The sequence below is a fragment of the Triticum dicoccoides genome, chromosome 6A (assembly GCF_002162155.2).
Source record: "Triticum dicoccoides isolate Atlit2015 ecotype Zavitan chromosome 6A, WEW_v2.0, whole genome shotgun sequence".
Lineage (NCBI taxonomy): Eukaryota > Viridiplantae > Streptophyta > Magnoliopsida > Poales > Poaceae > Triticum > Triticum dicoccoides.
Window position 1 is genome coordinate 444,239,581 of NC_041390.1, and position 12,567 is coordinate 444,252,147.

Consider the following 12,567-nt stretch of genomic DNA (forward strand, 5'->3'; position numbering starts at 1 on the left):
GCCTCGGGAGGGTAGGACAAAAGATGTCATGCAAGTTCTTTTCCATAAGCACGTATGACTATATTCAGAATACATGCCTACATTACATTGATGAATTGGAGCTAGTTCTGTGTCACCCTATGTTATAACTGTTGCATGAGGAATCGCACCCGACATAATTATCCATCATTGATCCATTGCCTACGAGCTTTTCACATATTGATCTTTGATTAGTTACTTTTCCGTTGCCACTTTTACAATCACCACGAAACCGCTACTGTTACCTTTACCACTACTATCATATTACTTTGCTACTAAATACTTTGTTACAGATATTAAGTCTTTCAGGTGCGGTTGAATTGACAACTCAACTGTTAATACTTGAGAATTTTCTTTGGCTCCCCTTGTGTCGAATCAATAAATTTGGGTTGAATACTATACCCTCGAAAACTGTTGTTATTCCCTATACTTGTGGGTTATCAAAACTATTTTCTGGCGCTGTTCCCGGGGAGCATAGGTCTATTTTTTGAGTCACTTGGGATTTATATCTGTTGATCACTTTGAAGAACTTGAAAGATAAAAGAACCAAGAATTTTCCCTCAACTACGAGGGGAGGTAAGGAACTGCCATCTAGCTCTGCACTTGATTCACCTTCTGTTATGAGTAAACTTGCGACACCTACACATGCTATTGATTCTGATATGTCGCATGTTATTGATGATGCCACTTCTGCTTTGCATGATACTTATGATGAAACTACTTCTATGCTTGATAATACTGTGCCACTAGGTGAATTTCTTGATGAACAACTTGCTACGGTTAGAGAGAATGAAATTATTGAAACTGATAATATTGATGATGAAGGTTCTCCCCCTAGATATGAATTGCCTGTTGTGCCTGAGGGTTATGTTATGGATGAAGAAACTGCTAGAGACTTTTTAGCTTGCAATGATAGATATGATCTTACGAAATTATTAGCTAAGCTTAAAGAAAAACCTTTGAATGCTAGAATGAAATATGACCCTGCTTTTGCTACTTCACTTATCTATATTTCCGATAAGGATTATGATTTATCTGTAGATCCTGCGATAATTACTTTGGTCGAATCCGATCCTTTTTGTGGCTATGAATCTGAAACTGTTGTGGCACATCTTATTAAATTAAATGATATAGTGATACGTCTCCGTCGTATCTACTTTTCCAAACACTTTTGCCCTTATTTTAGACTCTAACTTGCATGATTTGAATGGAACTAACCCGGACTGACGCTGTTCTTAGCAGAATTTCCATGGTGTTATTAATGTGCAGAAACAAAATTTCTCAGAATGACCTGAAACTTAACGGTGCGTATTTTTGGAAATAATTAAAAAAATCCTGGCAAAAGATCAAGACCAGGGGGCCCACACCCTAGCCACGAGGGTGGGGGGCACGCCTACCCCCCTGGGCGTGCCCCCCTACCTCGTGGGCCCCATGGAGCTCCTCCGACCTCAACTCCAACTCTGTATATTCACTTTCGGGGAGAAAAAAATCAAGGAGAAGGATTCATCATGTTTTACGATACGGAGCCGCCGACAAGCCCTTAAACCTCTCGGGAGGGCTGATTTGGAGTCCGTTCGGGGCTCCAGAGAGGGGAATCCGTCCCCGTCGTCGTCATCAACCATCCTCCATCACCAATTTCATGATGCTCACCACCGTGCGTGAGTAATTCCATTGTAGGCTTGCTGGACGGTGATGGGTTGGATGAGATTTATCATGCAATCGAGTTAGTTTTGTTAGAGTTTGATCCCTAGTATCCACTATGTTCTGATATTGATGTTGCTATGATTTGCTATGCTTAATGCTTGTCACTAGGGCCCGAGCACCATGATTTCAGATTTGAACCTATTATGTTTTCATGAATATATGTGAGTTCTTGATCCTATCTTGCAAGTCTATAGTCACCTATTATGTGATATTATCCGTTAACCCCGAAGTGACAATAATCGGGATACTTACCGGTGATGACCGTAGTTTGAGGAGTTCATGTATTCACTAAGTGTTAATCCTTTGGTCCGGTACTCTATTAAAAGGAGGCCTTAATATCCTTAGTTTCCAATAGGACCCCGCTGCCTCGGGAGGGTAGGACAAAAGATGTCATGCAAGTTCTTTTCCATAAGCACGCATGACTATATTCAGAATACATGCCTACATTACATTGATGAATTGGAGCTAGTTCTGTGTCACCCTATGTTATAACTGTTGCATGAGGAATCGCACTCGACATAATTATCCATCATTGATCCATTGCCTACGAGCTTTTCACATATTGATCTTTGATTAGTTACTTTTCCGTTGCCACTTTTACAATCACCACGAAACCGCTACTGTTACCTTTGCCACTGTTATCACTACTATCATATTACTTTGCTACTAAATACTTTGTTGCAGATATTAAGTCTTTCAGGTGCGGTTGAATTGACAACTCAACTGTTAATTCTTGAGAATTTTCTTTGGCTCCCCTTGTGTCGAATCAATAAATTTGGGTTGAATACTCTACCCTCGAAAACTGTTGTGATTCCCTATACTTGTGGGTTATCAAAACTATTTTCTGGCGCTGTTGTCGGGGAGCATAGGTCTATTCTTTGAGTCACTTGGGATTTATATCTGTTGATCACTTTGAAGAACTTGAAAGATAAAAGAACCAAGAATTTGCCCTGAACTACGAGGGAAGGTAAGGAACTGCCATCTAGCTCTGCACTTGATTCACCTTTTGTTATGAGTAAATTTGCGACACCTACACATGCTATTGATTCTGATATGTCGCATGTTATTGATGATGCCACTTCTGCTTTGCATGATACTTATGATGAAACTACTTCTATGCTTGATAATACTGTGCCACTAGGTGAATTTCTTGATGAACAACTTGCTAGGGTTAGAGAGAATGAAATTATTGAAACTGATAATATTGATGATGAAGGTTCTCCCCCTAGATATGAATTGCCTGTTGTGCCTGAGGGTTATGTTATGGATGAAGAAACTGCTAGAGACTTTTTAGCATGCAATGATAGATATGATCTTACGAAATTATTAGCTAAGCTTAAAGAAAAATCTTTGAATGCTAGAATGAAATATGACCCTGCTTTTGCTACTTCACTTATCTATATTTCCGAGAAGGATTATGATTTATCTGTAGATCCTGCGATAATTACTTTAGTTGAATCTGATCCCTTTTATGGCTATGAATCTGAAACTGTTGTGGCACATCTTATTAAATTAAATGATATAGTGATACATCTCCGTCGTATCTACTTTTCCAAACACTTTTGCCCTTATTTTAGACTCTAACTTGCATGATTTGAATGGAACTAACCCGGACTGACGCTGTTCTAAGCAGAATTTCCATGGTGTTATTAATATGCAGAAACAAAAGTTCTTGGAATGAACTGAAACTTAACGGAGCATATTTTTGGAAATAATAAAAAAATCCTGGCAAAAGATCAAGACCAGGGGGCCCACACCCTAGCCACGAGGGTGGGGGGCGCGCCTACCCCCCTGGGCGCGCCCCCCTACCTCGTGGGCCCCATGGAGCTCCTCCGACCTCAACTCCAACTTTATATATTCACTTTCGGGGAGAAAAAAATCAAGGAGAAGGATTCATCATGTTTTACGATACGGAGCCGCCGCCAAGCCCTTAAACCTCTCGGGAGGGCTGATCTAGAGTCCGTTCGGGGCTCCAGAGAGGGGAATCCGTCCCCGTCGTCGTCATCAACCATCCTCCATCACCAATTTCATGATGCTCACCACCGTGCGTGAGTAATTCCATCGTAGGCTTGCTGGACGGTGATGGTTTGGATGAGATTTATCATGCAATCGAGTTAGTTTTGTTAGAGTTTGATCCCTAGTATCCACTATGTTCTGAGATTGATGTTGCTATGATTTGCTATGCTTAATGCTTGTCACTAGGGCCCGAGTACCATGATTTCAGATCTGAACCTATTATGTTTTCATGAATATATGTGAGTTCTTGATCCTATCTTGCAAGTCTATAGTCACCTATTATGTGATATTATCCGTTAACCCCGAAGTGACAATAATCGGGATACTTACCGGTGATGACCGTAGTTTGAGGAGTTCATGTATTCACTAAGTGTTAATGCTTTGGTCCGGAACTCTATTAAAAGGAGGCCTTAATATCCTTAGTTTCCAATAGGACCCCGCTTCCTCGAGAGGGTAGGACAAAAGATGTCATGCAAGTTCTTTTCCATAAGCACGCATGACTATATTCAGAATACATGCCTACATTACATTGATGAATTGGAGCTAGTTCTGTGTCACCCTATGTTATAACTGTTGCATGAGGAATCGCACCCGACATAATTATCCATCACTGATCCATTGCCTACGAGCTTTTCACATATTGATCTTTGCTTAGTTACTTCTCCGTTGCCACTGTTACAATCACCACGAAACCGCTACTGTTACCTTTGCCACTGTTACCACTACTATCATATTACTTTGCTACTAAATACTTTGTTGCAGGTATTAAGTCTTTCAGGTGCGGTTGAATTGACAACTCAACTGTTAATACTTGAGAATTTTCTTTGGCTCCCCCTGTGTCGAATCAATAAATTTGGGTTGAATACTCTACCCTCGAAAACTGTTGTTATTCCCTATACTTGTGGGTTATCAAAACTATTTTGTGGCGCTGTTTCCGGGGAGCATAGGTCTATTCTTTCAGTCACTTGGGATTTATATATGTTGATCACTTTGAAGAACTTGAAAGATAAAAGAACCAAGAATTTGCCCTCAACTACGAGGGGAGGTAAGGAACTGCCATCTAGCTCTGCACTTGATTCACCTTCTGTTATGAGTAAACTTGCGACACCTACACATGCTATTGATTCTGATATGTCGCATGTTATTGATGATGCCACTTCTGCTTTGCATGATACTTATGATGAAACTACTTCTATGCTTGATAATACTGTGCCACTAGGTGAATTTTTTGATGAACAACTTGCCAGGGTTAGAGAGAATGAAATTATTGAAACTGATAATATTGATGATGAAGGTTCTCCCCCTAGATATGAATTGCCTGTTGTGCCGGAGGGTTATGTTACGAATGAAGAAACTGCTAGAGACTTTTTAGCTTGCAATGATAGATATGATCTTACGAAATTATTTGATAAGCTTAAAGAAAAATCTTTAAATGCTAGAATGAAATATGACCCTGCTTTTGCTACTTCACTTATCTATATTTCCGATAAGGATTATGATTTATCTGTAGATCCTGCGATAATTACTTTGGTTGAATCCGATCCTTTTTATGGCTATGAATCTGAAACTGTTGTGGCACATCTTATTAAATTAAATGATATAGTGATACGTCTCCGTCGTATCTACTTTTCCAAACACTTTTGCCCTTATTTTAGACTCTAACTTGCATGATTTGAATGGAACTAACCCGGACTGACGCTGTTCTAAGCAGAATTTCCATGGTGTTATTAATGTGCAGAAACAAAAGTTCTTGGAATGACCTGAAACTTAACGGAGCGTATTTTTGGAAATAATAAAAAAATCCTGGCAAAAGATCAAGACCAGGGGGCCCACACCCTAGCCACAAGGGTGGGGGGTGCGCCTACCCCCTGGGCGCGCCCCCCTACCTCGTGGGCCCCATGGAGCTCCTCTGACCTCAACTCCAACTCTGTATATTCACTATCTGGGAGAAAAAAAATCAAGGAGAAGGATTCATCATGTTTTACGATACGGAGCCGCCGCCAAGCCCTTAAACCTCTTGGGAGGGTTGATCTGGAGTCCGTTCGGGGCTCCAGAGAGGGGAATCCATCCCCGTCGTCATCATCAACCATCCTCCATCACCAATTTCATGATGCTCACCGCCGTGCAAGAGTAATTCCATCGTAGGCTTGCTGGACGGTGATGGGTTGGATGTGATTTATCTTGCAATCGAGTTAGTTTTGTTAGAGTTTGATCCCTAGTATCCACTATGTTCTGAGATTGATGTTGCTATGATTTGCTATGCTTAATGCTTGTCACAAGGGCCCGAGTACCATGATTTCAGATCTGAACCTTTTATGTTTTCATGAATATATGTGAGTTCTTGATCCTATCTTGCAAGTCTATGGTCACCTATTATGTGATATTATCCGTTAACCCCGAAGTGACAATAATCGGGATACTTACCGGTGATGACAGTAGTTTGAGGAGTTCATGTATTCACTAAGTGCTAATGCTTTGGTCCGGTACTCTATTAAAAGGAGGCCTTAATATCCTTAGTTTCCAATAGGACCCCGCTTCCTCGAGAGGGTAGGACAAAAGATGTCATGCAAGTTCTTTTCCATAAGCACGCATGACTATATTTAGAATACATGCCTACATTACATTGATGAATTGGAGCTAGTTCTGTGTCACCCTATGTTATAACTGTTGCATGAGGAATCACACCCGACATAATTATCCATCACTGATCCATTGCCTACGAGCTTTTCACATATTGATCTTTGCTTAGTTACTTTTCCGTTGCCACTTTTACAATCACCACGAAACCGCTACTGTTACCTTTGCCACTGTTACCACTACTATCATATTACTTTGCTACTAAATACTTTGTTGCAGGTATTAAGTCTTTCAGGTGCGGTTGAATTGACAACTCAACTGTTAATACTTGAGAATTTTCTTTGGCTCCCCTTGTGTCGAATCAATAAATTTGGGTTGAATACTCTACCCTCGAAAACTGTTGTGATCCCCTATACATGTGTGTTATCAAGACTATTTTCTGGTGCTGTTGCCGAGGAGCATAGCTCTATTCTTTGAGTCACTTGGGATTTATATTTGTTGATCACTATGAAGAACTTGAAAGATAAAGAACCAAGAATTTGCCCTCAACTACGAGGGGAGGTAAGGAACTGCCATCTAGCTCTGCACTTGATTCACCTTCTGTTATGAGTAAACTTGCGACACCTACACATGCTATTGATTCTGATATGTCGCATGTTATTGATGATGCCACTTCTGCTTTGCATGATACTTATGATGAAACTACTTTTATGGTTGATAATACTGTGCCACTAGGTGATTTTCTTGATGAACAACTTGCTAGGGTTAGAGAGAATGAAATTATTGAAACTGATAATATTGATGATGAAGGTTCTCCCCCTAGATATGAATTGCCTGTTGTGCCTGAGGGTTATGTTATGGATGAAGAAACTGCTAGAGACTTTTTAGCTTGCAATGATAGATATGATCTTACGAAATTATTAGCTAAGCTTAAAGAAAAATCTTTAAATGCTAGAATGAAATATGACCCTGCTTTTGCTACTTCACTTATCTATATTTCCGATAAGGATTATGATTTATCTGTAGATCCTGAGATAATTACTTTGGTTGAATCTGATCCCTTTTATGGCTATGAATCTGAAACTGTTGTGGCACATCTTATTAAATTAAATGATATAGTGATACGTCTCCGTCGTATCTACTTTTCCAAACACTTTTGCCCTTATTTTAGACTCTAACTTGCATGATTTGAATGGAACTAACCCGGACTGACGCTGTTCTCAGCAGAATTTCCATGGTGTTATTTTGTGCAGAAAAAAAAGTTCTCGGAATGACCTGAAACTTCACGGAGCGTATTTTTGGAAATAATAAAAAAATCCTGGAAAAAGATCAAGACCAGGGGGCCCACACCCTAGCCACGAGGGTGGGGGCGCGCCTACCCCCTTGGGCGCGCTCCCCTACCTCGTGGGCCCCATGGAGCTCCTCCGACCTCAACTCCAACTCTATATATTCACATTCGGGGAGAAAAAAATCAAGGAGAAGGATTCATCGTGTTTTACGATACGGAGCCACCACCAAGCCCCAAAACCTCTCGGGAGGGATGATTTGGAGTCCGTTCGGGGCTTCGGAGAGGGGAATCCGTCCCCGTCGTCATCATCAACCATCCTCCATCACTAATTTCGTGATGCTCACCGTCGTTCGTGAGTAACTCCATCGTAGGCTTGCTGGACGGTGATGGGTTGGATGAGATTTATCATCCAATCGAGTTAGTTTTGTTAGGGTTTGATCCCTAGTATCCACTATGTTCTGAGATTGATGTTGCTATGACTTTGCTATGCTTAATGCTTGTCACTAGGGCCCGAGTGCTATGATTTCAGATCTGAACCTATTATGTTTTCATGAATATATGTGAGTTCTTGATCCTATCTTACAAGTCTATAGTCACCTATTATGTGATATGATCCGTTAACCCCGAAGTGACAATAATCGGGATACTTACCGGTGATGACCGTAGTTTGAGGAGTTCATGTATTCACTAAGTGTTAATCCTTTGGTCCGGTACTCTATTAAAAGGAGGCCTTAATATCCTTAGTTTCCAATAGGACCCCGCTGCCTCGGGAGGGTTGGACAAAAGATGTCATGCAAGTTCTTTTCGATAAGCACGTATGACTATATTCAGACTACATGCCTACATTACATTGATGAATTGGAGCTAGTTCTATGTCACCCTATGTTATAACTGTTGCATGAGGAATCGCACCCGACATAATTATCCATCACTGATCCATTGCCTACGAGCTTTTCACATATTGATCTTTGCTTAGTGACTTTTCCGTTGCCACTGTTACAATCACTACGAAACCGCTACTGTTACCTTTGCCACTGTTACCACTACTATCATATTACTTTGCTACTGAATACTTTGTTGCAGATATTAAGTCTTTCAGGTGCGGTTGAATTGACAACTCTACTGTTAATACTTGAGAATTTTCTTTGGCTCCCCTTGTGTCGAATCAATAAATTTGGGTTGAATACTCTACCCTCGAAAACTGTTGTGATCCCCTATACTTTTGGGTTATCAAGACTATTTTCTAGCGCTGTTGCCGGGGAGCATAGCTCTATTCTTTGAGTCACTTGGGATTTATATCTGTTGATCACTATGAAGAACTTGAAAGATAAAAGAACCAAGAATTTGCCCTCAACTACGAGGGGAGGTAAGGAACTGCCATCTAGCTCTGCACTTGATTCACCTTCTGTTATGAGTAAACTTGCGACACCTACACATGCTATTGATTCTGATATGTTGCATGTTATTGATGATGGCACTTCTGCTTTGCATGATACTTATGATGAAACTACTTCTATGCTTGATAATACTGTGCCACTAGGTGAATTTCTTGATGAACAACTTGCTAGGGTTAGAGAGAATGAAATTATTGAAACTGATAATATTGATGGTGAAGATTCTCCCCCTAGATATGAATTGCCTGTTGTGCCTCAGGGTTATGTTATGGATGAAGAAACTGCTAGAGACTTTTTAGCTTGCAATGATAGATATGATCTTAAGAAATTATTAGCTAAGCTTAAAGAAAAATCTTTGAATGCTAGAATGAAATATGACCCTGCTTTTGCTACTTCACTTATCTATATTTCCGATAAGGATTATGATTTATGTGTCGATCCGGAGATAATTACTTTGGTTGAATCTGATCCTTTTTATGGCTATGAATCTGAAACTGTTGTGGCACATCTTATTAAATTAAATGATATAGTGATACGTCTCCGTCGTATCTACTTTTCCAAACACTTTTGCCCTTATTTTAGACTCTAACTTGCATGATTTGAATGGAACTAACACGGACTGACGCTGTTCTCAGCAGAATTTCCATGGTGTTATTTATGTGCAGAAACAAAAGTTCTCAGAATGACCTGAAACTTAATGGACCGTATTTTTGGAAATAAAAAAAATCCTGGCAAAAGATCATGACCAGGGGCCCACACCCTAGCCACAAGGGTGGGGGGGCGCGCCTACCCCCCTGGGCGCGCCCCCCTACCTCATGGGCCCCATGGAGCTCCTCCGACCTCAACTCCAACTCTATATATTCACTTTCGGGGAGAAAAAAATCAAGGAGAAGAATTCATCGTGTTTTACGATACGGAGCCGCCGCCAAGCCCTAATCTCTTTCGGGAGGGCTGATCTGGAGTCCGTTCGGGGCTCCGGAGAGGGGAATCTGTCGCCATCGTCATCATCAAGCATCGTCCATCACCAATTTCACGATGCTCACCGCCGTGCGTGAGTAATTCCATCGTAGGCTTGCTGGACGGTGATGGGTTGGATGAGATTTATCATGTAATCGAGTTAGTTTTGTTAGGGTTTGATCCCTAGTATCCATTATGTTCTGAGATTGATGTTGCTATGACTTTGCTATGCTTAATGCTTCTCACTAGGGCCCGAGTGCCATGATTTCAGATCTGAACCTATTATGTTTTCATGAATATATGTGAGTTCTTGATCCTATCTTGCAAGTCTATAGTCACCTATTATGTGATATGATCCGTTAACCCCGAAGTGACAATAATCGGGATACTTACCGGTGATGACCGTAGTTTAAGGAGTTCATGTATTCACTAAGTGTTAATGCTTTGGTCTGGTACTCTATTAAAAGGAGGCCAAAATATCCTTAGTTTCCAATAGGACCCCGCTGCCTCGGGAGGGTAGGACAAAAGATGTCATGCAAGTTCTTTTCCATAAGCACGCATGACTATGTTCAGAATACATGCCTACATTACATTGATGAATTGGAGCTAGTTCTGTGTCACCCTATGTTATAACTGTTGCATGAGGAATCGCACCCGGCATAATTATCCATCACTGATCCATTGCCTACGAGCTTTTCACATATTGATCTTTGCTTAGTGACTTTTCCGTTGCCACTGTTACAATCACTACGAAACCGCTATTGTTACCTTTGCCACTGTTACCACTACTATCATATTACTTTGCTACTAAATACTTTATTGCAGATATTATGTCTTTCGGGTGCGGTTGAATTGACAACTCAACTGTTAATACTTGAGAATTTTCTTTGGCTCCCCTTGTGTCGAATCAATAATTTTGGGTTGAATAGTCTACCCTCGAAAACTGTTGTGATCCCCTATACTTGTGGGTTATAAAGACTATTTTTTGGCGCTATTGCCGGGGAGCATAGCTCTATTCTTTGAGTCACTTGGGATTTATATCTGTTGATCACTATGAAGAACTTGAAAGATAAAAGAACCAAGAATTTGCCCTCAACTACGAGGGGAGGTAAGGAACTGCCATCTAGCTCTGCACTTGATTCACCTTCTGTTATGAGTAAATTTGCGACACCTACACATGCTATTGATTCTGATATGTCGCATGTTATTGATGATGCCACTTCTGCTTTGCATGATACTTATGATGAAACTACTTCTATGCTTGATAATACTGTGCCACTAGGAGAATTTCTTGATGAACAACTTGCTAGGGTTAGAGAGAATGAAATTATTGAAACTGATAATATTGATGATGAAGGTTCTCCCCCTAGATATGAATTGCCTGTTGTGCCTGAGGGTTATGTTATGGTTGAAGAAACTGCTAGAGACTTTTTAGCTTGCAATTATAGATATGATCTTAAGAAATTATTAGCTAAGCTTAAAGAAAAATCTTTGAATGCTAGAATGAAATATGACCCTGCTTTTGCTACTTCACTTATCTATATTTCCGATAAGGATTATGATTTATGTGTAGATCCGGAGATAATTAGTTTGGTTGAATCTGATCCTTTTTATGGCTATGAATCTGAAACTGTTGTGGCACATCTTATTAAATTAAATGATATAGTGATACGTCTCTGTCGTATCTACTTTTCCAAACACTTTTGCCCTTATTTTAGACTCTAACTTGCATGATTTGCGTGGAACTAACCCGGACTGATGTTGTTCTCAGCAGAATTGCCATAGTGTTATTTATGTGCATAAACAAAAGTTCTCGGAATAACCTGAAACTTCATGGAGCGTATTTTTTGAAATAATAAAATTATCCTGGCAAAAGATCAAGACCAGGGGGCCCACACCCTAGCCACGAGGGTTGGGGGCGCGCCTACCCCCTGGGCGCGCCCCCTACCTCGTGGGCCCGATGGAGCTCCTCCGACCTCAACTCCAACTCTATATATTCACTTTCGGGGAGAAAAAAATCAAGGAGAAGGATTCATCGTGTTTTACGATACGGAGCCGCCGCCAAGCCCTAAAACCTCTCGGGAGGGCTGATCTGGAGTCCGTTCGGGGCTCTGGAGAGGGGAATCCGTCCCCATCGTCATCATCAACCATCCTCCATCACCAATTTCATGATGCTCACCGCCGTGCGTGAGTAATTCCATCGTAGACTTGCTGGACGGTGATGGGTTGGATGAGATTTATCATGTAATCGAGTTAGTTTTGTTAGGGTTTGATCCCTAGTATCCATTATGTTATGAGATTGATGTGGCTATGACTTTGCTATGCTTAATGCTTGTCACTAGGGCCCGAGTGCCATGATTTCAGATCTGAACCTATTATGTTTTCATGAATATATGTGAGTTCTTGATCCTATCTTGCAAGTATATATTCACCTACTATGTGTTATGATCCGGCAACCCCGAAGTGACAATAACCGGGACCACTCCCGGTGATGACCGCAGTTTGAGGAGTTCATCTATTCACTATATGTTAATGCTTTGGTCCGGTACTCTATTAAAAGGAGGCCTTAATATCCCTTAGTTTCCGCTAGGACCCCGCTGCCACGGGAGGGTT